The sequence below is a fragment of the Ambystoma mexicanum genome, chromosome 2p (genome assembly GCF_040938575.1).
Source record: "Ambystoma mexicanum isolate Mex_15411 chromosome 2p, UKY_AmexF1_1, whole genome shotgun sequence".
NCBI lineage: Eukaryota > Metazoa > Chordata > Amphibia > Caudata > Ambystomatidae > Ambystoma > Ambystoma mexicanum.
Window position 1 is genome coordinate 975,398,630 of NC_090923.1, and position 26,155 is coordinate 975,424,784.

The following is a 26,155-nucleotide window of genomic DNA, read 5'->3' on the forward strand; positions in this document are numbered from 1 at the left end:
CCTTGTCTCCATGCTGTTGCCCCCTACCCCTCGATCATGCCCCGTGTCTCCCTGCTGTTGCCCCCAGCCCCCGCTCATGCCCCGTGTCTCTCTCCTGTTGCCCCCACCCCCGGTCATGCCCCGTGTCTCCCTGCTGTTGTCCCCCACCCCCCGCTCATGCACAGTGTCTCCCTGCTGTTGCCCCCCACCCCCTGGTCATGCCCTGTGTCTCCCTGCTGTTGCCCCCCACCCCCAGCTCATGCCCCGTGTCTCCCTGCTGTTGCCCCCCACCCCCCGCTCACGCCCCGTGTCTCTCTCCTGTTACCCCCAACCCCCTCTCATGCACTGTGTCTCCCTCGTGTTCAACCCATTCTCCTCTCATGCCCCGTGTCTCCCTGCTGTTGTCCCCCACCCCCCTCTCATGCCCCGTGTCTCTCTCCTGTTACCCCCCACCCACCTGTCATGCCCCGTGTCTCTCTCCTGTTGCCCCCCACCCCCCGGTCATGCCCCATGTCTCCCTGCTGTTGCCCCCCACCGCCCGCTCATGCCCCGTGTCTCTCTCCTGTTAACCCCCACCCCCTGGTCATGCTTCGTGTCTCCCTGCTGTTGCACCCCCACCCCCCCGCTCATGCCCCGTGTCTCTCTCCTGTTACCCCCCACCCCCTCTCATGCCCTGTGTCTCTCTCCTGTTGCCCCCCACCCCTCGGTCATGCCCCGTGTCTCCCTGCTGTTGCCCCCCACCCCCCACGTCTCTCTCCTATTAGCCCCCACCCCCTGGTCATGCCCCGTGTCTCCCTGCTTTTGCTCCCCCACCCCCCGCTCATGCCCCGTGTCTCTCTCCTGTTACCCCCCCACCCCACGCTCATGCCCCGTGTCTCTCTCCTGTTGCCTCCACCCCCTGCTCATGCCCTGTGTCTCTCTCCTGTTACCCCCACCCCCCTCTCATGCCCCGTGTCTCCCTGCTGTTGCCCCCCACCCTCCGCTAATGCCCCATTGTCTCTCTCCTGTTACCCCCCACCCCCGGTCATGCCCCGTGTCTCCCTGCTGTTGCCCCCCACCCCCCGCTCATACCCCGTGTCTCTCTCCTGTTGCCCTCAGTCATGCCCCATGTCTCCCTGCTATTGCCCCCCACCCCCCGCTCATGCCCCATGTCTCTCTCTTGTTCCCCCCACCCCCGCTTATGCTCGTGTCTCTCCTGTTACCCTCCACCCCTGGTCATGCCCGTGTCTTTCTCCTGTTGCCCCCCCGCTCATGCCCCGTGTCTCCCTGATGTTGCCCCTCACCCCCCGCTCATGTCCCGTGTCTCTCTCCTGTTACCCCCCACCCCCTCTCATGCCCTGTGTCTCTCTCCTGTTGCCCCCCACCCCTCAGTCATGCCCCGTGTCTCCCTGCTGTTGCCCCCCACCCCCCGCGACTCTCTCCTATTACCCCCCACCCCCTGGTCATGCCCCGTGTCTCCCTGCTTTTGCCCCCCACCCCCCGCTCATGCCCCGTGTCTCTCTCCTGTTACCCCCCACCCCACCCTCATGCCCAGTGTCTCTCTCCTGTTGCCTCCACCCCCGCTCATGCCCTGTGTCTCTCTCCTGTTACCCCCCACCCCCTCTCATGCCCCGTGTCTCTCTGCTGTTTCCCCCACCCTCCGCTCATGCCCCGTGTCTCTCTCCTGTTACCCCCCACCCCCGGTCATGCCCCGTGTCTCACTGCTGTCGCCCCCCACCCCCTGCTCATGCCCCGTGTCTCTCTGCTGTTGCCCCCACCCCCGCTCATACCCCATGTCTCTCTCCTATTGCCCCCAGTCATGCCCCATGTCTCCCTGCTGTTGCCCCCCACCCCCCGCTTATGCCCCGTGTCTCTCTCTTGTTCCCCCCACCCCCGCTTATGCTTGTGTCTCTCCTGTTACCCCCCACCCCTGCTCATGCCCCGTGTCTGTCTCCTGTTGCCCCCCGCTCATGCCCCGTGTCTCCCTGCTTTTGCCCCTCACCCCCCGCTCATGTCCCGTGTCTCTCTCCTGTTACCCCCCACCCCCCTCTCATGCCCCGTGTCTCCCTCGTGTTCCCCCATCCCCCCGCTCATGCCCCGTGTCTCCCTGCTGTTTCCCCCCACCCCCCGCTCATGCCCCGTGTCTCCCTGCGGTTGCCCCCCACCCCCTGCTCATGCCCCGTGCCTCTATCCTGTTACCCCCACCCCTCTCTCATGCCCCGTGTCTCTCTCCTGTTACCCCCCACCCCCCCCTCATGCCCCATGTCTCTCTCCTGTTGCCCCCACCCCTGATCATGCCCAATGTCTCCCTGCAGTTTCCCCCACCCCCCGTTCATGCCGCATGTCTCTCTCCTGTTACCCCCACCCCCTCTCATGCCCCGTGTCTCCATCCTGTTGCCCCCCACCCCCGTCATGCCCTGTGTCTCCCTTCTGTTGCCCTCCACCCCCTGGTCATGCCCCGTGTCTCCCTGCTGTTGCCCCTCACCCCCTGCTCATGACCTGTGTCTCCCTGCTGTTGCCCCCACCCCCCGCTCATACCCCGTGTCTCTCTCCTGTTGCCCTCAGTCATGCCCCATGTCTCCCTGCTATTGCCCCCCACCCCCCGCTCATGCCCCATGTCTCTCTCTTGTTCCCCCACCCCCGCTTATGCTTGTGTCTCTCCTGTTACCCCCCACCCCTGCTCATGCCTGTGTCTTTCTCCTGTTGCCCCCCTGCTCATGCCCCGTGTCTCCCTGCTGTTGCCCCTCACCCCCCGCTCATGTCCTGTGTCTCTCTCCTGTTACCCCCCTCTCATGCCCTGTCTCTCTCCTGTTGCCCCCCACCCCTCAGTCATGCCCCGTGTCTCCCTGCTGTTGCCCCCCACCCCCCGCGACTCTCTCATATTACCCCCCACGCCCTGGTCATGCCCCGTGTCTCCCTGCTTTTGCCCCCCACCCCCCGCTCATGCCCCGTGTCTCTCTCCTGTTACCCCCCACCCCACCCTCATGCCCCGTGCCTCTCTCCTGTTGCCTCCACCCCCCGCTCATGCCCTGTGTCTCTCTCCTGTTACCCCCCACCCCCCTCTCATGCCCCGTGTCTCTCTGCTGTTGCACCCCACCCTCCGCTCATGCCCCGTGTCTCTCTTCTGTTAACCCCCACCCCCGGTCATGCCCCGTGTCTCCCTGCTGTTGCCCCCCACCCCCTGCTCATGCCCCGTGTCTCTCTGCTGTTGCCCCCACCCCCCGCTCATACCCCATGTCTCTCTCCTGTTGCCCCCAGTCATGCCCCATGTCTCCCTGCTGTTGCCCCCCACCCCCCGCTCATGCCCCGTGTCACTCTCTTGTTCCCCCCACCCCCGCTTATGCTCGTGTCTCTCCTGTTACCCCCACCCCTGCTCATGCCCCGTGTCTGTCTCCTGTTGCCCCCCGCTCATGCCCCGTGTCTCCCTGCTTTTGCCCCTCACCCCCCGCTCATGTCCAGTGTCTCTCTCCTGTTACCCCCCTCTCATGCCCCGTGTCTCCCTCGTGTTCCCCCATCCCCCCGCTCATGCCCCGTGTCTCCCTGCTGTTGCCCCCCACCCCCCGCTCATGCCCGTGTCTCCCTGCTGTTGCCCCCCAACCCTTGCTCATGCCCTGTGCCTCTCTCCTGTTACCCCACCCCTCTCTCATGCCCCGTGTCTCTCTCCTGTTACCCCCCACCCCCCTCTCATGCCCCATGTCTCTCTCCTGTTGCCCCCACCCCTGATCATGCCCAATGTCTCCCTGCAGTTTCCCCCACCCCCCGTTCATGCCCCGTGTCTCTCTCCTGTTACCCCCCACCCCCTCTCATGCCGCATGTCTCTCTCCTGTTACCCCCACCCCCTCTCATGCCCCGTGTCTCTCTCCTGTTGCCCCCCACCCCCGTCATGCCCCGTGTCTCCCTTCTGTTGCCCTCCACCCCCCGGTCATGCCCTGTGTCTCCCTGCTGTTGCCCCCACCCCCCGCTCATGCCCCGTGTCTCTCTCCTGTTACCCCCAATCCCCTCTCATGCCCCGTGTCTCCCTCATGTTCCCCCCACCCCCCGCTCATGTCCCGAATCTCCCTGCTGTTGCCCCCCACCCCCCGCTCATGCCCCGTGTCTCTCTCCTGTTCCCCCACCCCCCGGTCATGCCCCGTGTCTGCCTGCTGTTGCCCCTCACCCCCCGCTCATGCCCGTGTCTCCCTGCTGTTGCCCCCCACCCCCCGCTCATGCCCTGTGTCTTCCGGCTGTTGCCCCCCACCCCTCGCTCATGCCCCATGTCTCTCTCCTGTTATCCCCCACCCCGTGCTCATGCCCCGTGTCTGTCTCCTGTTGCCCCTCACCCCCAGCTCATGCCCCGTGTCTCTCTCCTGTTACCCACACCCCACGCTCATGCCCCGTGTCTCTCTCCTGTTGACCCCAGCCCCTGCTCATGCCCCGTGTCTCTCTCCTGTTACCCCCCTCTCATGCCCCGTATCTCTCTCCTGTTGCCCCCCACCCTCCGCTCATGCCCCGTGTCTCCCTGCTGTTGCCCCCCACCCCCCTCTCATGCCCTGTGTCTCTCCTGTGACCCCCAACCCCCTCTCATGCTCCGTGTCTCTCTCATGTTACCCCCACCCCCCCCGCTCATGCCCCGTGTCTCCCTGCTGTTGCCCCCCACCCCCCGCTCATGCCCGTGTCTCTCTCCTGTTACCCCCAACCCCACACTCATGCCCCGTATCTCTCTCCTGTTGCCCTCACCCCCCGCTCATGCCCTGTGTCTCTCTCCTGTTACCCCCACCCCCCTCTCATGCCCTGTGTCTCCCTGCTGTTGCCCCAACCTCCGCTCATGCCCCGTGTCTCCCTGCTGTTGCCCCCCACCTCCCACTCATGCCCCGTGTCTCTCTCCTGTTACCCCCCCGCCCCCTCTCATGCCCCATGTCTCCCCTGTTACCCCCCAAGCCCCTCTCATGCCCCGTGTCTCTCTCCTGTTACCCCCACCCCCTCTCAGGCCCTGTGTCTCCCTGATGTTGCCCCCCACCCCCCGCTCATGCCCTGTGTCTCTCCCCTGTTACCCCCCACCCCGCTCATGCCCCTGTCTCCCTGCTGTTGCCCCCCACCCCCCGGTCATGCCCCACGTCTCCCTGCTGTTGGACCACACCCCCCACTCATGCCCTGTGTCTCCCTGCTGTTGCCCCCCACCCCCTGCTCATGCCCCGTGTCTCTCTCCTGTTACCCCCACCCCCCTGTCAAGCCCCGTGTCTCCCCCGTGTTCCCCCCACCCCCCAGTCATGCCCCGTGTCTCCCTGCTGTTGCCGCCCACCCCCCACTCATGCCCCGTGTCTCTCTCCTGTTACCCCCCACCCCCCTCTCATGCCCCGTGTCTCTCTCCTGTTGCCCCCCACCCCCCTCTCATGCCCCGTGTCTCTCTCTTGTTGCCCCCCACCCCCGGTCATGCCCCGTGTCTCCCTGCTGTTGCCCCACACCCCCGCTCATGCCCTGTGTCTCCCTGCTGTTGCCCCCCACCCCCTGCTCATGCCCCGTGTCTCTCTCCTGTTACCCCCACCCCCCTGTCAAGCCCCGTGTCTCCCTCGTGTTCCCCCCACCCCCCGCTCATGCCCCGTGTCTCCCTGCTGTTGCCCTCCACCCCCCTCTCATGCCCCGTGTCTCTCTCCTGTTGCCCCCCACCCCCCAGTCATGCCCCGTGTCTCCCTGCTGTTGCCGCCCACCCCCACTCATGCCCCGTGTCTCTCTCCTGTTACCCCCCACCCCCCTCTCATGCCCCGTGTCTCTCTCCTGTTGCCCCCCACCCCCCTCTCATGCCCGTGTCTCCCTGCTGTTGCCCCCCACCCCCCGCTCATGCCCTGTGTCTCTCTCCTGTTACCCCCCACCCCCTGGTCATGCCCCGTGTCTCACTCTAGTTCCCCCCACCCCCGCTCATGCCTTGTGTCTCCCCTGTTCCCCCCGCCCCCCCTCTCATGCCCCCTGTCTCCCTGCTGTTGCCCCCCATCCCCCGCTCATGCCCTGTGTCTCTCTCCTGTTACCCCCATCCCCCTCTCATGCCCCGTGTCTCTCTCCTGTTACCCCCCACCTCCTGCTCATGCCTCGTGTCACCCTGCTGTTGCCCCCCACCCCCCGCTCATGCCCCGTGTCTCCATGCTGTTGCCCCCTACCCCTCAATCATGCCCTGTGTCTCCCTGCTGTTGCCCCCAGCCCCCGCTCATGCCCCGTGTCTCTCTCCTGATTCCCCCACCCCCGGTCATGCCCCGTGTCTCCCTGCTGTTGCCCCCCACCCCCCGCTCACGCCCCGTGTCTCTCTCCTGTTACCCCCCACCCCCCTCTCATGCACTGTCTCTCCCTCGTGTTCCACCCACCCCCCGCTCATGCCCCGTGTCTCTCTCCTGTTAACCCCCACCCCCTGGTCATGCTTCGTGTCTCCCTGCTGTTGCCCTCCCACCACCCGCTCATGCCCCGTGTCTCTCTCCTATTACCCCCCACCCCCTGGTCATGCCCCGTGTCTCCCTGCTTTTGCCCCCCGCTCATGCCCCGTGTCTCTCTCCTGTTACCCCCACCCCCCGCTCATGCTCCATGTCTCTCTCCTGTTACCCCCCCCGGTCATGCCCCGCGTCTCCCTGCTGTTGCCCCCCACCCCCCACTCATGCCCCATGTCTCTCTCCCGTTACCCCCCACCCCCCTCTCATGCCCCGTGTCTCTCTCCTGTTGCCCCCCACCCCCGGTCATGCCCCGTGTCTCCCTGCTGTTGCCCCCCAACCCCCGCTCATGCCCTGTGTCTCTCTCCTGTTACCCCCCACCCCCTGGTCATGCCCTTTGTCTCCCTGATGTTGCCCCCCACCCCCCCGCTCATGCCCAGTGTCTCTCTCTTGTTCCCCCCACCCCCGCTCATGCCTCGTGTCTCCCCTGTTCCCCCCGCCCCCCGCTCATGCCCCCTGTCTCCCTGCTGTTGCCCCCCATCTCCCGTTCATGCCCTGTGTCGCTCTCCTGTTACCCCCATCCCCCTCTCATGCCCCGTGTCTCTCTCCTGTTACCCCCCACCTCCTGCTCATGCCCCGTGTCTCCCTGCTGTTGCCCCCCACCCCCGCTCATGCCCCTTGTCTCCCTGCTGTTGCCCCCTACCACTCGATCATGCCCCGTGTCTCCCTGCTGTTGCCCCCAGCCCCCGCTCATGCCCCGTGTCTCTCTCCTGTTGCCCCCACCCCCGGTCATGCCCCATGTCTCCCTGCTGTTGTCCCCCACCCCCTGCTCATGCCCAGTGTCTCCCTGCTGTTGCCCCCCACCCCCTGGTCATGCCCTGTGTCTCCCTGCTGTTGCCCCCCACCCTCAGCTCATGCCCCGTGTCTCCCTGCTGTTGCCCCCCACCCCCCGCTCACGCCCCGTGTCTCTCTCCTGTTACCCCCCAACCCCCTCTCATGCGCTGTGTCTCCCTCGTGTTCAACCCACCCCCCTCTCATGCCCCGTGTCTCCCTGCTGCTGTCCCCCACCTCCCCTCTCATGCCCCGTGTCTCCCTGCTGTTTCCCCCTACCACTCGATCATGCCCCGTGTCTCCCTGCTGTTGCCCCCAGCCCCCGCTCATGCCCCGTGTCTCTCTCCTGTTGCCCCCACCCCCCGGTCATGCCCTGTGTCTCCCTGCTGTTGTCCCCCACCCCCTGCTCATGCCCAGTGTCTCCCTGCTGTTGCCCCCCACCCCCTGGTCATGCCCTGTGTCTCCCTGCTGTTACCCCCATCCCCCTCTCATGCCCCGTGTCTCTCTCCTGTTACCCCCCACCTCCTGCTCATGCCCCGTGTCTCCCTGCTGTTGCCCCCACCACCCGCTCATGCCCCTTGTCTCCCTGCTGTTGCCCCCTACCACTCGATCATGCCCCGTGTCTCCCTGCTGTTGCCCCCAGCCCCCGCTCATGCCCCGTGTCTCTCTCCTGTTGCCCCCACCCCCCGGTCATGCCCCGTGTCTCCCTGCTGTTGTCCCCCACCCCCTGCTCATGCCCAGTGTCTCCCTGCTGTTGCCCCCCACCCCCTGGTCATGCCCTGTGTCTCCCTGCTGTTGCCCCCCACCCTCAGCTCATGCCCCGTATCTCCCTGCTGTTGCCCCCCACCCCCCGCTCACGCCCCGTGTCTCTCTCCTGTTAACCCCCAACCCCCTCTCATGCACTGTGTCTCCCTCGTGTTCAACCCACCCCCCTCTCATGCCCCGTGTCTCCCTGCTGTTGTCCCCCACCTCCCCTCTCATGCCCCGTGTCTCTCTCCTATTACCCCCCACCCACCTCTCATGCCCCGAGTCTCTCTCCTGTTGCCCCCCACCCCCCGGTCATGCCCCATGTCTCCCTGCTGTTGCCCCCCACCGCCCGCTCATGCCCCGTGTCTCTCTCCTGTTAACCCCCACCCCCTGGTCATGCTTCGTGTCTCCCTGCTGTTGCCCTCCCACCCCCCCGCTCATGCCCCGTGTCTCTCTCCTGTTACCCCCCACCCCCTCTCATGCCCCGTGTCTCTCTCCTGTTGCCCCCCACCCCTCGGTCATGCCCCGTGTCTCCCTGCTGTTGTCCCCCACCCCCCATGTCTCTCTCCTATTACCCCCCACCCCCTGGTCATGCCCCATGTCTCCCTGCTTTTGCCCCCCACCCCCTGCTCATGCCCCGTGTCTCTCTCCTGTTACCCCCCACCCCACGCTCATGCCCCGTGTCTCTCTCCTGTTGCCTCCACCCCCTGCTCATGCCCTGTGTCTCTCTCCTGTTACCCCCCACCCCCCTCTCATGCCCCGTGTCTCCCTGCTGTTGCCCCCCACCCTCCGCTAATGCCCCATTGTCTCTCTCCTGTTACCCCCCACCCCTGGTCATTCCCCGTGTCTCCCTGCTGTTGCCTCCCACCCCCTGCTCATGCCCTGTGTCTCTCTGCTGTTGCCCCCACCCTCCACTCATACCCCGTGTCTCTCTCCTGTTGCCCTCAGTCATGCCCCATGTCTCCCTGCTATTGCCCCCCACCCCCCGCTCATGCCCCATGTCTCTCTCTTGTTCCCCCCACCCCCGCTTATGCTCGTGTCTCTCTTGTTAACCCCCACCCCTGCTCATGCCCGTGTCTTTTTCCTGTTGCCCCCCCGCTCATGCCCCGTGTCTCCCTGCTGTTGCCCCTCACCCCCCGCTCATGTCCCGTGTCTCTCTCCTGTTACCCCCCACCCCCCTCTCATGCCCTGTGTCTCCCTCGTGTTCCCCCATCCCCCCGCTCATGCCCCGTGTCTCCCTGCTGTTGCCCCCCACCCCCCGCTCATGCCCCGTGTCTCCCTGCTGTTGCCCCCCACCCCCTGCTCATGCCCCGTGCCTCTCTCCTGTTACCCCCACCCCTCTCTCATGCCCCGTGTCTCTCTCCTGTTACCCCCCACCCCCCTCTCATGCCCCGTGTCTCTCTCCTGTTGCCCCCACCCCTGATCATGCCCAATGTCTCCCTGCTGTTTCCCCCACCCCCTCTCATGCCCCGTGTCTCTCTCCTGTTACCCCCCACCCCCCTCTCATGCCGCATGTCTCTCTCCTGTTACCCCCCCACCCCCTCTCATGCCCCGTGTCTCTCTCCTGTTGCCCCCACCCCCCGGTCATGCCCCGTGTCTCCTTGCTGTTGCCCTCCACCCCCCGGTCATGCCCCGTGTCTCCCTGCTGTTGCCCCCACCCCCCGCTCATGCCCCGTGTCTCGCTCCTGTTACCCCCAATCCCCTCTCATGCCCCGTGTCTCCCTCATGTTCCGCCCACCCCCCGCTCATGTCCCGTGTCTCTCTCCTGTTGCCCCCACCCCTGATCATGCCCAATGTCTCCTTGCTGTTGCCCCCCACCCCCGCTCATGCCCCGTGTCTCTCTTATGTTGCCCCCCACCCCCCGGTCATGCCCCGTGTCTCCCTCCTGTTGCCTCCCACCTCCCGCACATGCCCCGTGTCTCTCTTCTGTTACCCCCCACCCCTCTCTCATGCCCCGTGTCTCCCTCGAGTTCCCCCCCGCTCATTCCCCGTGTCTCTCTCCTGTTGCCCCCCACACCCCCGGTCATGCCCTGTGTCTCCCTGCAGTTGCCCCCCACCCCCCGCTCATGCCCTGTGTCTCTCTCCTGTTACCCTCCACCCCCCTCTCATGCCCTTTGTCTCTCTCCTGTTGCCCCCCACCCCGGTCATGCCCCATGTCTCCCTTCTGTTGCCCCCCACCCCCCGGTCATGCCCCGTGTCTCCTTGCTGTTGCCCCCCAACCCCCGCTCATGCCCCGTGTCTCTCTCCTGTTACCCCCCACCCCCCTCTCATGCCCCGTGTCTCTCTCCTGTTGCCCCCACCCCTGATCATGCCCAATGTCTCCCTCGTGTTCCCCCACCCCCCGCTCACGCCCCTTGTCTCTCTCATTTTGCCCCCACCCCCCGCTCATGCCTCCTGTCTCTCTGCTGTTACCGCCACCCCCTCTCATGCCCCGTGTCTCTCTCCTGTTGCCCCCTACCCCCCGGTCATGCCCTGTGTCTCTCTCCTGTTGCCCCCCACCCCCCAGTCATGGCCTGTGTCTCCCTCCTTTTGCCCCCACCCCCTGGTCATGCCCCGTGTCTCCCTCCTGTTGCCCCCCACCCCCTGCTCATGCCCCGTCTCTCTCTTCTGTTACCCCCACCCCCTCTCATGCCCCGTGTCTCCCTGCTGTTGCCCCCCCACCCCCGTTCATGCCCCATGTCTCCCTGCTGTTGCCCCCCACCCCCTGCTCATGCCCTGTGTCTCTCTCCTGTTACCACCCACCCCCCGCTCATGCCCCGTGTCTCCCTGCTGTTGCCCCCCACCCCCTGCAGGCGTTCTGGTTTGGGAAGAAAAATCTTTTTTTTACCACCCCGGGTTCCCACTTTGAGAACCTAGGATGCTTGTGGTCTTCATCCATTGAAAAGGACGTCATGGTTACGTTGCACTAATAAAAAACTATGAAATTCAATGAAACAAATGTGTTAAAGGGACGTTATGGTTAAGTTGCACTAATAAAAACCTATGAAATTCAGTGAAAAAACTTTGTTAAGGGACGTTATGGTTCCAAGTAAAACCAAAAAACCCTTGAAATTCGCCAGTTATGGTAAGCTAAGCAACCATAGCTCGCGCCACCACCGTGCACTGCTAAGACTAACACCCAGGACATCAAAGATGACATCACAAATGTCATTGTTGACATCACTGATGACATCACATGTCTGACGCCCCCTTTTGTGTGTATTGTCCCTATTTGACCAGGAACCCACAGTGGAACTTGGGGTGCATTTTGTTTGGTTCATGTGGCTTAGCCCTTTCTCTTGGTCGCCCCCCTTATTATTTCAGTGCTGCCTTTATACTGTGTGCACTTTGCACCTTATTTATTGGCATACTTTGACACTTTTTGTCGGCTCACCCCGCATTTCTTTCTTGGTTCCAGCGTGGGTCGATTTCTGCCTTTCCATTACAATATGGCTGCCATTGAATCCATGCCTCCATGCACCCTTAGTTCCATTGACGCAGTGAAAGGACTACATGATTTTATAACTATGCTCTGGTCCTTTTTTCCCTTACGTGACCAAGCGCATAGTTGAGCGTGAAACGCGTTGTTTGCAGGTCGTGCCCACGGGCGTCCTGCCTCCGTTTCTGCTGTCTTCCCAGCTGTGTTTTTACACACTTTTGTGTTTGTTTCATTACATTTTCTTATGACTTCCTTGTGTGAGCTGCGCCTTATTTTTTGTTTGGATCTTGCCATCTGATCCGCAGAGAGTGTGGTCTCCCCTCTCTCCTCTCTTTTCTTCTGAATATTTTTACACAGAGCGCACCGTGTTGGACCTGCACCGAGACTTCTTCTGTGGCGCGCCTCTGCTTAGAGTCGTTTTTCAAGCAGACCAGCTGCAGCTGGGGGCAGATTTTTCTGTATATTGGAGCTGAGTCATACCCATGGGGAAGTGGAGCTCGAGGACCCCAGCCTGCAGGAGTGCGAGAAGCGTGCCGGAGGACGCGCATACCGCCGCCGTACGGTAGGTGTTGCTTCTCGAGCTTGGTTTGCTTCCCCATTTTCCATTAGGATGGTATTGTGCCTCTCTGCTACTCCACCCCAGTCTTTCTTGTTGCCATTCTATATTGCTTCTTGCAATAGTCTGGGCATGCTGCGGCTATCTTTCTTATGTTAGCGCACTATTGCTCACTTATATCTCGAGTTTTGGTCATCTTTCATTATTTTTGTATAGAGAATACCCCTTCTCTGTACACCTTCACGGTTTGGGTTGCAGCAGTCTAACATGCAGGACGCCTGGGCAGCATCTCGGCTTGTTCAGGCCAAGGATTTGTTCAGTGAACTACAGGAGATGCCCATCTCCTTGCCTACTACTGGGGCAAAAAAGACTAATCTCAAACTTAGCCCGGAAATAACCCTGCTCAAAGACATTGAAAAGTTACGCAAGAAGGACATTTCTAAATGGAGGGAGGAGCATTCATCGCAAAACTACTTGGACATTGGACGTGTACCGCCAGGATTACGCATTATGATAATGCCCTCTTTCGAGGACCAAGATCCTTGCATGCTCCAAGAGTGGGGAGAAGCCAGTAAAGGTTGCTCTGCGCATTTTCTCACCATTTTGGTCAAATATGCTAAATCTGATCGAGCAATGGCCTTAGAAGAACTTGAAAAGAAGGAAACTGAACTCAATAAGGTGTCCCCTACTGAAGAGGGTAAACAACTACACATCAAAATCAATGAGGCTTTGCTTACATATGAAGATGATATTAAACAGCGAAAACATTGCAAGTTTATTAGGGACACACTGGATTACGAGACAGGAAGGATCTTTACTTTTGCAAGAAGATTTGATTCTTTGCGGAAAAATCCCATTATCCAGCCTGCATCTGCTGCTTGTGGTGATTCTGGCACAATCTCATCCAAATCGAATGTCTCAGCTTCTGAGAATAACGAGCCTCCTGTTAGGCTTAATTTTTTAGACGAGATGCGACTGTTATGCCAAGGCGGGAAGAATCAAAAACGTGGCAAAGGTCAAGGCAGGGGAAAAGGAAGAGGAAAAGGACAGAAATCGCGAGGAGGAATACAACTCGCCGAGGCCGGCGTGGGAAACGGCTCAGGAGCGGGTCAAGAGAGCAGATCAATGCGCTCTGGAGCCAAAAAGTAACCATCGATACCATGAAGCTTTGTCAAATCATTAATCTGTCCTCTCATGTTCTCACCAAAGCTCAAACTTCGGTCCTCTCCCTTGGCCTCAACTTCTGTCCCACCAAGTCTTTTGATTATGTACAGGCACGTCTAGATTTAGACAAGTTTGTCCGCAAGATCAAACTTAAGAAATTCTTCTCTATAAATCCTACTGTGATCAAGCCCTCTGTATCTAGCACAGGCCGTACCGACCTTCTGATTTCAGATATTCCATCTCTTATGGATTTGGCCTGTCTTGAAGATTTCCAGTTTGATCCCTTAAATGTTGACCTCACTGATTTTGACATTAATCCTAACTGGGATGTTCATACCAAGCTCAAGGATAAATCTAAATTTAATCCACAGTTTCCGGGCAGTGGATGTATCGAAGCATTTTATGATTTGTGTGTTAGTGATCTTAGAAAATGACAGAGGACTGTCATCAGTAATAAATATAGTCTGACCACTTCCCAGTTTATGGCCATCGGTGAACTGCAAAATTTATCGAATATTGTTACTAAGCAGGCCGATAAGGGGTCGAATATTGTGGTTCAGGAGAGGGTCCTTTATGTTACTGAGGCAAATCGTCAACTTAAGGATCGACTGTGTTATGCCCAATTATCAAAAAATCCTTTTGGTGACATACAATCTGAACTCAATAGCCTCTGCACTAAGTGGGTTGATATCGGCCTAATCGAGGAAGATAGAGTTACATTTCTTGTTCCGTCTTGCCACACTGTATCCACCATTTATTTTCTACCTAAAACCCACAAAAATCTTACTCATCCACCCGGTAGACCTATTGTTACTTTATGTGGTTCTTTGCTTGAGCACTTGGCCCAGTTTATTGATGAGACCTTATTTCCTTTTGTTTCAGTCTTGCCGTCTTATTTGCAGGACACTAAGGATTTTTTGCAACACATCACCAATACACCTTGGGAGGATGGTCTTGTTTTGGCAACCCTCAATGTCGTTTCCCTCTACACCTCCATTGATCATCAAGTGGGAATGGGAGCCTGCAAATACTTTTTTAGATACCCGCTCATTGAATCACTATGGCCATAGTTCCATGATTTTGGAAATGTTGTTTTTTTGTTTGACCAACAATGTCTTTCTATTTGAGGGTTCCTTTTTTCGGCAGGTAAGGGGGACTGCTATGGGCAGTACCTTCGCCCCATCATACGCAAACCTGACAATGGGGTGGTGGGAGGCTACTTTTTTAAGTGATTTGCTCGCATCCAGTTTTTCCACACAAATTGTCGCCTGGTGCCGATATATTGACGATGTTTTTGTTATATGGAAGGGTACTGAAGCTGACTGGCAATTGTTTGTGAAATGTATAAATACTAACACGGTCAATTTACGCTTTACCGAATGCCATAGTACCACCAAAATTGTTTACCTTGATGTGGTTGTGACCCTTGAAAGATCTGGATTTCACACAGCACTACACAAAAAACCTTCTAACACTGGTCTACCTTTGCATGCCACTAGTTGCCATCCAATGTCATGCAAACGCAGTATTCCTTATGGCGAATTCATTCGCTATAGAAGGAACTGTACAGACCTGCCATCTTTTGATTATCACTGTGCCCAGGCGGCTCTGAATTTTGTGAAACAAGGCTACGAGGGTAGAACTATAGAAATGGCCCACACCAAGGCCCGTCTACTGTGCAGGGATCAACTACTGTATGGCATTAAGTCTGATCGGACTACTACTGATGATGAACCTAGACTTATTGTCTCGTTTGATAATGCCTCTAATCATGTCTGCAGAATTATTGAACGACATTGGCGTGTTCTCATTTTAGATAAAGATTTATGCCCTTTGCTTTCTAAACGTCCCACCATCACATACAAAAGAGTACCCTCGCTTAGAGACAAACTAGTATTTAGCTTTCTGTCACCTATCGACAAAAGTTCTTCTCTCACCAATTGGTTGGCGGTCTCCCCCACAGGCTTTACCAAATGTTCTAAATGTAAAGCCTGTGCTCATGCCACTGTATGTAAATCTTTCATACATCCAGTCACCAAATTCAATCAGATCATTAAGCATTCTATGAACTGTGATACTGCTTTTGTAGTCTATGTTCTCTCATGTCCCTGCATGAAGTGGTATGTTGGGAGTACCACATGTAAGCTTGAATTAAGGATCTTGCAGCACCTTAGGGCGAATAAAAACTCGGATCCCGCATACCCCATGGCTAAACACTTCATGCAGGAACATGGGAATGACCTGAATTTGGTCATATTTTTCGCAGTGGCACATGTTCCAATCCATCCAAGGGGTGGCGATCGTGTTTTAAAGCTCAGACAATTGGAGACAAGACTTATTTTGGACTTCGATACCAAGTTCTCGAATGGTCATAACCTTAATGAGGAGCTATACACATTTTTGGGTACTTGAGGTCCACTATTATATTTATATGGGTCTGCCGTCCTCTTTTGATATATCGTATTTTATTCCATTGCTTGTTTAGAGTTGTCTTTTCCCCTTTTATTTTTAAAGTGTTTGTTCACTGTTCTATCCTCGGCCATTAAGTATTATGATTTGTCCACCTTTTTTTATTGGTGGCCTTATTATTTCCATTTGTTTGAGACCGGTATTGGTCTCACTCTTCAGCTGCTGCAGTCACGACTTTGCAGGAAATTAGCTTTATTTTAAAACATTACCTGTAGTCCTTGGTCCTCAAAATGTTTATTCATTACTTAATTTCCTTTGCTGTGATTCTTTGGTCAAATTCTATCGACAGTGTATCATTGCACATGCACATTTTTTGAAATTTTGGGTTGTACCTTTGAGACTGCCATTCCGCTTTCAGTTGCTTTGTCAGGTTGACTTTTGTTGTTATCTCCAGTTATCATGTATGTACTGTATGGGTAGAGTTGTATTTTGCCAATTTTGTGCATGTAGCTATTGCTATTCTGGCTTTGCTTATTTGCACATGTTGCTGTTTCCATGTACTGTATTGTTAAGCGATGCATTTTGCAATTTTTGCACATGTTTATTCTGCTATTTTGGTTTTGCTTATTTGCACAAGCTCATGCTGCTAATTTTGGCTCGCACTTGCACTTTATTCCTTCCATCTTTAGTCCCAGTATGACATACCGCCTGGGTTTTAACTTTTGTATACATGAACTAGCTGTTTTTATCTTGACATAGACTTGACACACTGCAGTCTTTTATTACCATCAATGTATTTTAGTCTACTCTACGTACAACCCTCATTTAACTCTCTTATTGCACTATGTACTTGTTTTGTGTGTATTGTCCCTATTTGACCAGGAACCCACAGTGGAACTTGGGGTGCATTTGGTTTGGTTCATGTGGCTTAGCCTTTCTCTTGGTCGCCCCCCCTCATTATTTCAGTGCTGCCTTTATTTCAGTGCTGCCTTTATACTGTGTGCACTTTGCACCTTATTTATTGGCATACTTTGACACTTTTTGTCGGCTCACCCGCATTTCTTTCTTGGTTCCAGCGTGGGTCGATTTCTGCCTTTCCATTAGAATATGGCTGCCATTGAATCCATGCGTCCATGCACCCTTAGTTCCATTGACACAGTGAAAGGACTACATGATTTTATAACTATGCTCTGGTCCTTTTTTCCCTTACGTGACCAAGCACTCAGTTGAGCGTGAAACACGTTGTTTGCAGGTCGTGCCCACGGGCGTCCTGCCTCTGTTTCTGCTGTCTTCCCAACCATGTTTTTACACACTTTTGTGTTTGTTTCATGAAATTTTCTTATGACCTTCCTCGTGTGAGCTGCGCCTTATTTTTTGTTTGGATCTTGCCATCTGATCCGCGGAGAGTGCGGTCTCCCCTCTCTCCTCTCTTTTCTTCTGAATATATATATATATATATATATATATATATATATATATATATATATATATATATATATATATATATATGTATATATATATATATATATATAGTTATGGTTAAGTTGCTGTTTCCATAGGAAGAGCACTTTTTGGGCGGCTTATAACTTCGCTCTCCCTGGACGGATCCTCACCAAACTTTGCAAAAAAAAGTAGTTGGGTCACTCTGAATTTTTTTGCAAAGTTTGGTGAGGATTCGTCCAGGGGGGGAAAAGTTATAGGGGGGTCCCAAAACTTTATTTTTTCCCATAGACTGAATGGGAAAAAACTTTGCGCACGGCTACAGCCCGAACCGCTGGATGGATTTACACCAAATGTGCGGCAGGAGCGGCGGCCTGGTCCCAAAAGCGTGCTTTTGTAAATTTGGTGTAAATCTGTCCAGTAGTTTTTAAAAAAATGACCAAAATGTAAGACAAAAAAATTAGTGATATCTGCGTTCGCTTCGCGGACGGACTTCCCTGTTCGCTCCGCGGACAGCACCCCGATTGGCCCATGGGCTTGCGTCATGTCCGCGGACATGCGACGTGTTCGCTTATTGGACGGCGAGGGGCGTGGAGCGCGTCAGATTTTCTGTGGCGCCCGCTATCTTGTATTCGCAGTCGACCGCGTACAGCGCAGTGAAACGTGGATAAAAAATTGTATTTAGTGCCGTGTGTTGGTGTGTAAGAGTGTTTGGGGAGGGTGGGGGAGTATGAGATAGGTTCAATGTTTTGTTTTTTTATGTGCTAGACCTTTTTGTTGCGTTCGATTTGTCCGCGGAGAACACAGCTGTTCTGACATTTTGTAAATAAACTAAATGGTGGGGTGTTTAGAGGACGGAGTATGTGTCATTTTTGTTCGCAAGGAAGGTAAAAATGAGCTATGAACACTCGCGGTGTACTTAATTGTTCATAAATACACAAACTGGGGGTGTCCTCAGGACGCTGTCCGTATTGTAATCTGTCTAGTTGAATGTGTTCTAAGAACACTCGCAGTGTCCCGAAATGGTTGCAATTACACAAAATGGGGGTGTTCTGAGAACGTTGTTTGTATTGTTCGTTGTCAGGGTGAAAGTGTTTTAAGAGCACTCCTTTTGTTCGCTAATAGTACAATTTCCTAGGGGCGTCAACCGACTTTTTGTCCACTAAAGAAACGATAAATCCGGCTGGTGTGCGCCGACATTATGTGATAATCCTATGACTGGCGCTATTGACCTGGCTGACTTGCTTTTGCGACACTAAATCATATCTCCCGCCCCTAAACCTGATATTATCAAAGCATTCATATTCCCTGCCTTTCTCCGTGACGTTACAGGGTGCATAATGAAACGCGCCCAGTCGTCTCCAGTACTAAGCGACTTTACACAGAACCCGGAAGACAACACACATTATGTCACAACACAGCGCGCCACAATTCGGAATATGAAACTGTGATTTAAAAGCAAAGAGCAAGATCGTAAATGTTGTAAAGTACATTTATTTGACATCAAATGTTTAGAGAATATTCAGCAATTTGCATTTGTCTTTGTTGTCGATCCGCAAAAGTTCATGTTGAGACACGCGATGTTCCTTTGCGGTACAGAGAGTGTTAGATCAGCTTACAACTCAGTGCGCCACAATTCGGAATATGAAACTGTGGTTTAAAAGTAAACAGCAGGATTGTACATTTGGTAAAGTACATTTATTTCACATGAAATGTTTAGTGAATATTCAGCGATTTGCTATTGTCTCTGCTGTCGATCAGCAAAAGTTTATTTGGAGCCACGCGTTGTTCCTTTGCGGTAGATAGGCTGCTGGTTTATGATAAAAGCAGTAAATGGTCGCTCTGATAATCGGAAGGTTGCTCCAACAACGAGCCATTAGACCACCCTATTGGTTGGTATGTTGTTTGTAGCCGCTAGTACTGCGTAAGGGCATATTGGTCCTTGGCGATTGTCCCATAAAATGGTGAGGGTCATGAAGTTGCATATTTGGACTTGCACCTGGCAGTTGAAGACCCCATCCGCTGGAGTCTGTAAATCGTGACATAGACAAAATGGGGCCACGTACCTGTTTTAAAAAACATAAATTAGTCTCACCAGCCGATCTTCATTAAAAATCATCATTTTATTTATTAGGGCGTGAAACTATTTGCTATCGATTTTCAATTTCCATTGTCTACGAGTGGTGCAGTCCCAAAATACGACTCCGCGTGTGCCAACGATCTTTCGTATAGTGATATAATATATAAAAGTGGTTTCGTTTCAAAAATTTCATCTTTATCTTCTCTTACGTTTTAGCAACACTCCTTCAAGAGAAGTCTTTCATCACAATCTCTGTCTGTCAAGGTCAAAACACAATACAACCTTATAGTCCGCTTCGTGAGCCTCTCCGGGGCCCGAGAAAAAAATGGAAGCAGCTGACCTTCACTGTGAACGAGCATAAATTCTTACTTTGCAACATTCTGTGTAAAGCCATCTGTAGAAGTTGTGGAAGCAGCTGACCTTCACTGGGAACGAGCATAAATTCTTACTTTGCAACATTCTGTGTAAAGCCATCTGTAGAAGTTGGTTTTTGCACGCCATGTTTGTATATTGTTTGCGTGATATTAAAAAAACTTTGTTAAAGGGACGTTATGGTTAAGTTGCGCTATTAAAAACCTATGAAATTCAGTGAAAAAACTTTGTTAAAGGGACATTATGGCTCAAAGTAAAACCGAAAAACTCCTGAAATTCGCCAGTTATGGTAACATAAGCAACCATAACTTGCGCCACCGTGCACTGCTAACACTAACACCCAGGACATCAAAGATGACATCACAAATGTCATTGATGACATAACTGATGACATCACATGGCTGGCTCTCCCTTTTTATCCTTTACTGACATATCGAAGCCACATAGTTTTCTTCAGTAACAGTCAGGAAGTAAAAATTGAAAAGGTACTATATTTGTAGACTTAGGGTCCTGTCACATCATATGAAACATGTACATAGCGGAAGATACAGGCTTGAAAGAGAGCAATCCTTTCTGTGCATGAAGATAATCATTATGGTTATCAGCACTTTCTCATAGTTTTATTTTTATTACTCTACCTTCCCTCTATATGCTCATATTTGTATACATTATACTCACTCTCCATAGAGTGAATGGGAAAAAAATTTTGCTCGCGCATACAGCCCAAACCGCTGGACGGATTTCCACCAAATTTGGACCAGGAGCAGCGGCTTGGTCCCGAAAGCGTGCTTTTGCAAATTTGGTGAAAATCCGTCCAGTAGTTTTTTTTAAAATGACCAAAAAGTAGGTAAAAAAAAATTAGTGATATCTGTGTTCGGTTTGCGGATACACTTCCCTGTTCGCTCCGCGGAAAGTGTCCTGATTGGCCAATCGTCTTGCGTGATGTTCGCGGACATGCAAAGTGTTCGCTGATTGGACGGCGTGGAGCGTGAAGCGTGAAGCGCGTCAGATTTTTCGGTAGCGCCCGCCATATTGGATTCGCGGACGTCCCCGGACAGCGCGGTGAAACTTTGTTCAAAATGTGTATTTTGTAGAGTGTGTTGGTGTGTAGGAGTGTTTGGGGAGGATGGGAGTGTATGAGATAGGATGAAAGTTGTGTTTTTTATGTGTTAGAAATTCTTTTTGTGTTCGATTTGTTTGCGGCCATCACGGGTGTTCTGAAATGTTCTAAATAAACTGACTAGGGGGTGTTCTAAGGAGTCAATATGTGTCCGTTTTGTTCGCAAGCAAAGTTAAACTGTTCTAAGAACACTCGCGGTATCCGGGGAGTGTTCGTAGGTGGTGTCCTGAGGACGCTGTCCGTATTGTTCTCTGTCAAGTTGAATGTGTTCTAAGAACACGCGCGGTGTCCTGAAATGTTCGCAAATAAACAAAATGGGGGTGTTCTGAAGACGTTTTTGAGAACACTCCCGGTGTCCTGAAATGTTTGTAGGGGTTGTTCTGAGGACGCTGTCCGTATTGTTCTCTGTCAAGTTGAATGTGTTCTAAGAACACTCGCGGTGTCCTGAAATGTTCGCAAATAAACAAAATGGGGGTGTTCTGAAGACGCTTCAAAGAACACTCGCGGTGTCCGGGAGTGTTCGTAGGGGGTGTCCTGAGGACGCTGTCCGTATTGTTCTCTGTCAAGTTGAATGTGTCCTAAGAACACTCGCGGTGTCCTGAAATGTTCGCAAATAAACAAAATGGGGGTGTTCTGAAGACGTTTTTGAGAACACTCCCGGTGTCCTGAAATGTTTGTAGGGGTTGTTCTGAGGACGCTGTCCGTATTGTTCTCTGTCAAGTTGAATGTGTTCTAAGAAAACTCGCGGTGTCCTGAAATGTTCGCAAATAAACAAAATGGGGTGTTCTGAAGACGCTTCAAAGAACACTCGCGGTGTCCGGGGAGTGTTCGTAGGGGGTGTCCCGAGGACGCTGTCCGTATTGTTCTCTGTCAAGTTGAATGTGTCCTAAGAACACTCGCGGTGTCCTGAAATGTTCGCAAATAAAGAAAATGGGGGTGTTATGAAGATGCTTCTAAGAACACTCGCGGTGTCCGGGGAGTGTTCGTAGGGGGTGTCCTGAGGACGCTGTCCGTATTGTTCTCTGTCAAGTTGAATGTGTCCTAAGAACACTCGCGGTGTACTGAAATGTTCGCAAATAAACAAGATGGTGGTGTTCTGAAGAGGCTTCTAAGAACACTCGCGGTGTCCGGGGAGTGTTCGTAGGGGGTGTCCTGAGGACGCTGTTCGTATTGTTCTCTGTCAAGTTGAATGTGTCCTAAGAACACTCGCGGTGTCCTGAAATGTTCGCAAATAAACAAGATGGTGGTGTTCTGAAGACGCTTCTAAGAACACTCCCGGTGTCCTGGAATGTTCGTAGGGGGTGTCCTTAGGACGCTGTCCGTATTGTTCGTTGTTAAGTTGAAAGTGTTGTAAGAACTATCGCGTTGTTCTGAAATGTTCGTAGGGGGTGTCCTGAAAACGGTGTCCGTATTGTTCGCTGGCAAGTTCAAAGTGTTCTAAGAACACTCACATTGTTCGCGGACATTAAAAGTTTCCCATAGTATCATAGTTGAAATGTTTGACTCTATGGATGTGATATGCTGCGGTGGTTGTTGCCAGGGCATAGAGTCTTGGGTGCATGGCCATTTGGCCATGCACCCAAGATTGTATGCCCTGGCAACAACCACCGCAGCATATCACATTCATATTTGCTTATAACTTTGGGTGAAAAACAAATGTATAAGGAACAAAGGTATTAGATACTATGGATGTGATATGCTGCTATGGCTGTCCTTATTATTGTATACTTACTGTTTGGTCTAGTAATGGGAGTCCATGTTTTTCTTCTTCATTTCTGTGATAAAAGAAAATAGCATGTTAGTATTAGTATTTTGTAATGACTTATTACATTGTATAAGCAATATACTTTTATTTTTTTTCGACCCTCATATTTAGTAGAGTACAAATCAGAGTACTGTGCAATTTGCTCAGTTTCTGTATTTGTTGCTAAAATCATTCGGTCTGTGGGAGAAAAAAAATCCATGTTGGATTAAAAAAAAAAACTTTTTCTGTTATGCTACAGTTTATTTGTTTGTTTGTTTTCAGTGTTCACTTGTTGTTTCTGGCTAATGCTTTATACTTTGCTTTGTTGTATTTTTTTTGGAGCAGTAACAGATTCTTCATTTGTTTTGATATTATAAAAATTTTGGAGCAGTTAGATACCAATTGGCATATTCTAACTGTCTATTTTTTAAATATATTTTAGTGGTTTTGATTTATCTATTTGGATATTGTTAAATTTTGGGACAGTTAGATACCAATTGGCGTATTCTAACTGTGTATATTTTGGCCTAATTTAGTGGTATTCATTTATCTGATTAGTTGTTGTAGAATCTTTGAGCTGTTAGATAGCTTTTGGAGTATTCTAACAGTTTATATTATTTTAACACAAATGTATAATTTTGGGACAGTTAGATACCAATTGGCGTATTCTAACTGTGTATTTTCTGGTCTAATTTAGTGGTATTCATTTATCTGATTAGTTGTTGTAGAATCTTTGAGCAGTTAGATAGCTTTTGGAGTATTCTAACAGTTTATATTTTTGTAACACAAATTTACTTAAAGGTTTAAATACAGTTTATTTATCAAATTTTGGTTTTAAGAACATCACATAAGTGTTTGTGAGATTTGCTGGTAATCTCTGCTTTAGAGTAATAGTACTATCATTACATTCAAACCATCCACATTTCTTTTTTATGTATGCAGTGTAGTGCCCTGAATTGGTTGTGGCTCCTGCGTGGTAGATTATACCTATTGTTGTGAAGGTTTTCTTACCAAGTGATATTTGACCATGTGTGAATCCAGTCAGCTTGCAGTTGTTTTTGGTACCATCTGCATTGTAACGTAGAAGCATGAGTATTACGTATTTACTATGTGTTTGTATTACTAACGTGGAGCGATTATCTGAATTGCAGGTAGAGCATAATCTACCATGGTTTGCATTTTGTACAAGTTGCTGAAATGGAATGGATTCACAATTTGGTATTGATATATATATGAAGCGTTCATTGGGGATTTCTTCTTGTGTCACATTTTTGCAGAGAGTGCATGTATGTTTCCACATGTATGAAATCTGAAAGATTTCATTTATAGGTATGTTTTTGTTTTCCAGTACTTGTAGTAAGTACATTAGAAATTCTTGTGGATCTTCCTGTGAGTTTATAGTGACTTTCACCATTCCGGCACAGTAGTCCAATTGTCGTCTTATTCCAAAAACACTATATGTGTTGTCAGGATTGTTTGCTGCATTTCTGTGAAGTACTAACATTTGCAAACACAATGGGTCTGTACTGTGTGAGTAAATGTTGTCAATAATTGGTGGTAATTGAAATAGAATATTCATTGCTACATTTGCATAGCAACTTACACCAACTATATTTGAGAATTTAAATGGTCCAGGTAGTTCTGTATCTAACTGCTTTTTTTGGAGTTTGTCTTCCTTCTTTAAAGAAGTACCTGGTTTACTTTCTCTAATTGTATTCTTTTTTGTTTGTGGTACTTGATGAAGTATTAGTTTCTTTTACTCTCTTTGGAGGATTTGCAGTGACGTCCTGTTGCATTTCTGTTTGATTTAGTTTTCTCTTACAACGTTTTAGTTTTTGTGGAACAGAATATGTGTTTAGATGGGGAGTGTATAGTGAGCGAAGTCTATTATATTCTAAAATGCATGGAATATAAGCGTTTACTTTACTTGCATCAAAGTTGATTAGAAATAGACCGTCAAGTGTACGTAAGCGTGATAGTGCTACGTAGCTCATGCCTTCTTTAAAGACTGTGTTACCAATATCTATCATTGCTTTGTCTAGGGTAAGACCTTGTGATTTATGAATTGTGACTGTGTATGCAAGAGTTAGAGAAAATTGTTCTCTGCGTACATACATATCTTTGAAGAGAAGGAATCTAGCTGTTGAGCGTCCTATCCGTTTTACTTCTGAAAGTTTGTCAAAGAGTATATTGACAAACTGAATTTTGTTGTCACGTGGGTATGTTTGAAAGCCAACAACTGTACCCAGTGCTCCATTAACTAGTCCTTGGTCCACGTCAAGGTTACGTTTAAGCATTACTCTGCAATTTAAGGATGATTTTAACATATTTTCTAAGCCTGCTGTGTTTGAGATTGATTTTTCTAAATTATTTAGTCTTGTTGTGGCTTGGTCACACATGGGTAGTGTCATACCATGTACATCTAGTTTGTCTGTGGCGCTAATTTCCATTATTGGTTGCATTTCTTTACTTAGCATGATTTCATTGAATTTGAAACAGCTTGCAAGAGTTGGCATTAAGGCCATACAATTGACATTTTTGTGGGCTAATTGTTCCATAACATCTGTAGCACATGCATTATTGCCATAAAGTGCACTAATGTGCCGGGTTTTCAATGTTGCTTCTGCTTCTTTAGAAAGTATACCAACTCTCAAACTTTTTAAAATGTTGGCATAAGTTAGATCTGCAGATTGGCGCATGTTTTCTGTTAATTCTCTGTATTGGAAATGTTGCAAAAGGTTGACATTTCCAATGCTGCCAACAGTTTTACGGCAGAGTTTGTGCCCTAATGTTTTAAAAATAGGTTCACCTTTTACTGGTGTTAATTGAAGCAGATCTCCAAAAACAATAATGTGTTTTCCTGCAAAGAGCTCTTCATAGTCTGTTTTGAGTACTTCTTGTAATCTGAGGTGAATCAAAGCTAACATCAGGTTGGAGACCATGCTCACTTCATCTATTAGTAGCATTTTCATTTGTTTCAATACTCTGCGTAATTCCATTGCAGCTTCTGCAGAAAGTTTGTAATAGTCTAATTTGTTCTGGTGTTCTACTGGTAATAGTAGTAATCGGTGTAATGTAACACCACCTATGTTGTAGGCAGCTAAACCTCTGGGGGCAGTGACAACAGCTGACAGTTTGTTGTTTGCCAATTGTTGAAGGAACTTACTAATGATTTTGATTAGGAATGTTTTGCCAGAACCAGCTTCACCACTGACGTACAGTAGTATAGGTTTATAATTATGTCAGGAACATTCTTTATTTTCATGTTTTACACCATGTGCAATTTGTTTTGTTACTTCTTGAAAAATGCTACTTTGCTCATTGTTTAGTTTTGATTGTAGTATAGCTAAGTCTTCCTTATCTTCATACTGACACATGGTGTTTTCTACTTCTATCATAGCTAATTCTGCCTCATTTGTTATTAGTGGTTCTCCCAGTGGTTCTTGGCTTCCTGTTACAGAAGGTTGACTACTGTCAGGAGTATCCTTATCTAGTTGGGCTTGGAGTTCTTCTTCATGTTGCTGTTCATTGTGCAACATTGTTTTGTACTGTGTAAAGTTTACATCAGTTATAGTGCTTTCATTTGCTTTGAAAGCATCCTCATAGAGTCATAGTTATCTAGTAATTGTTCTTCTTTGCTCCATGGTTTGAAGAGTTGTAGCAGGGACATGTAATATACTTCTTTATGTTGAGGAGTCTTCAATGACAATTTGATATGATTAATTAAATTTGGTTTAGTGAGTTTAACTAAGCTGCCTTCACAGTCTGTCACTCTATATTTACCTTTTTTTTCATCGGGTTTCATATTATTTTTGTATGTGTAGTTTTGGGCTATTTGGTATAGACACATGTTTTCCAAAGTATTACTTCTGTTTGGGTAGTATGTGTCCAATAAATTGTTTTTAAAATGTCTTGGCTGTTGGGATCATG